Source organism: Lycorma delicatula, chromosome 3, assembly GCF_047948215.1.
Source record: "Lycorma delicatula isolate Av1 chromosome 3, ASM4794821v1, whole genome shotgun sequence".
Taxonomy (NCBI): domain Eukaryota; kingdom Metazoa; phylum Arthropoda; class Insecta; order Hemiptera; family Fulgoridae; genus Lycorma; species Lycorma delicatula.
Genome location: NC_134457.1, coordinates 105,355,324 through 105,357,995, shown reverse-complemented (window position 1 = coordinate 105,357,995; position 2,672 = coordinate 105,355,324). Strand labels below are relative to the sequence as shown.

The window sequence follows — 2,672 nt, the reverse complement described above, 5'->3', positions numbered from 1 at the left end:
GTTTTTATTGTTTATTAAATTTAATATTTCTTTCTACTCTGCATTTATCCTTAAAACTGATATTTTTTAAGTCATACTACTATAATTTTTTTATAAAACTTAATTTTTAAAAAAACTTTGTATTTTTAATTCTCAGAAATCCTATCACAACCATAATAATAAAGTTACATTGCATAATTACCAAATTATAACGTGTAAAACTGATGCAGCATGATTTTAAAGCCTTATATTCAATCTATGAAATGTTATTTCTTGTAACACTTTTTATAAAAACCGTTTAAAGTTTCTTACTTTCTTAATTAAATAATATCTCTAATAAAATGAATCAACACATTTTTTCAGCTATTAATAGAGAAAAGCAGCTCTTAGGTTGTGAGAAAATCATAGAATGCACTAAAGTTTTGCTCATATCTTCTACATTTCCACGTTAATTCAAGAATAATAATATTTATATAATCGATTTTATTATGTTTTTGTGAACGAAAGAACATCCTTTTAAAAACTTTTTAAACTCTTAAATCCCTTGCAGAAAGGTGAAATCTAGCTAACATACTGAAAAATGTGTAACATTATCTGTTTTGAAGGAAACTGTTTTTGTCGTACATTTTAAGAGATACGTAGTGGCCTCAAAGTCAAAGTACATTAAAAAGAAAGTAAACTGCGGTACCTTTTTTTCTATTAATTTCTGGAATTTTCCTGATGATTTAAATTAAAAATATACGCACAATATGTAATTAAAATAAAACCCGTTTTAAAACGAGCCAATATTTATAACTTTTAAATATGAAAGCAGATTGAAAGGCAAGATTCATTTTTCATTTTAATAACTGTGATAATTATTTTTCAAGCTTTATCGAATTATCTTAAAAAGTTTGTTTCATCTCTATAAAATCTCTTAGTTTTTAATAATCTCCTAAAATCTTTTTCTTTCCTCTCTGACAATCCTATTATCTAAGAAAAATGAATAATTCTAGAACTAATTTTTAATATTACTCGCATTATTATCCTTTCCCAAACAGAAACTATAAATATATTTCTTGTATTTATCAAAATATTTATTATGTTGATCTGGTGAAAAAAATCATTAAAAAATCTTTTTTTCTCCTTTCATAATTGACAATAATAAGTTAAAATAGAACTTTACATATAAATACCATACGTTTTTTTTCAAATATTATTTTTAAAATTTCTAAATAGATATATAATTACAGTGATAATAATGATATAATTACATTGATATTTTATTTTAATCAAAGTAACCTAAGCCATTTTAATAACAACACTACAGGACTAGTTCAGTTATATGGGCTATGATTATGAATAATGGATTGGTGAATTTTCATTATATAAGCTGCTGGTATTTTACAGTTGGTTGGTAATACAGGAAGCTCATCCGGCCATAAAAATGTTGCCAAATACCTCCTGCTAAGCTTATAAACTCTGAAATACTAGAAAAAGAGAAAAAAGTAACTCTTACGAAAAGATGATTCATACGAGATTTATGGCAAGTTCAACGTAACTACATATATAAGATTTTGTGTATTAATTCTTTGGTATTGTATTAATCTGTATTATTGTATATCATAAAAATAAATAAAACTAAATATTTTGTTTTAACTGATTTTTCAAATACAGAAAAATGCCACTACATTATAGAAGAGAGATCCTCTTGTTAAGATATGCAGCAAATATATGGGCTTTCCCTGCTCATATAAATAATAAATTGTTTACGATTCATCCCATGGCTGCATTATACGAACGTCGTGCTACCTATTCCAGACCAGCCGGAATTAGGTACCACGAATTAAGAAGAAAATATGAAATTGCTATACCAGAGACTCTAGCAATTTCTACTAGAGAAATACCGCCATGGCTCTTGCCAGCGGTAAATACAAGTTTGGATCTCTCTCAAGGAGAAATAAAAAAGAAACCAGCAGTGATCATCCAGCAGGAATTTTTGGCAACCGTCAGTAATTACGAAGAACATATTAGAATTTATACTGACGGTTCTAAAGCCGAACTTGGTGTTGGATGCTCGATATATGTAAATGAAGAAGTCCACTTTTGGAGACTGCCAGATGTGGCCAGTGTCTACACGGCAGAACTCACTGCAATTCAGCAAGCTCTTCGCTACACTGAACACTATTGCGAAGAGAGAGTGCTAATATGTTCCGATTCATTAAGTGCACTCGTCGCAATTCGGAACAAGAACATTAAGGATGTCCTAATTGCAAACATCCTGTCTATTTTATACGTACTAAAACAACGAGGACAGCGATGCGTATTTGTATGGACTCCGGGGCATGCTGGTATTACAGGTAATGAAATCGCAGACGAAGCTGCCAGAAAGGCATTAGTCTGCGATGATTTGGATGTATTTCCTGTAAGAGTGGCAGATGTTAAAAACCGTCTAACAAACATAGTAAGAAACAAGTGGAACGCTGAATGGAGGAGTTTAAATACAAAATTAAACTCAGTTAAAACTTCTCCTTATAAAACTTCTCCTTACTTGTTCACTCGCCGTGAACAAGTAGCGGTGACCAGACTTAGAATCGGTCACACGCGATTAACAAATTTATATTTGTTAACCGGCGAAGTGAGACCAATGTGCGGTGTTTGTAATAAAACACTGACAATCAAGCATCTAATAGAAGAGTGTACCATATATGAGG

General features: G+C 30.2%; 1 protein-coding gene across 1 annotated transcript in view; it reads right to left on the bottom strand.

The window, feature by feature from the left end:
• LOC142321832 (venom protease-like) overlaps positions 1-2,672 on the bottom strand; it is a 56,181-nt gene that overhangs the window by 11,254 nt on the left and 42,255 nt on the right. The gene's annotated exons all lie outside the window — the stretch shown is intronic.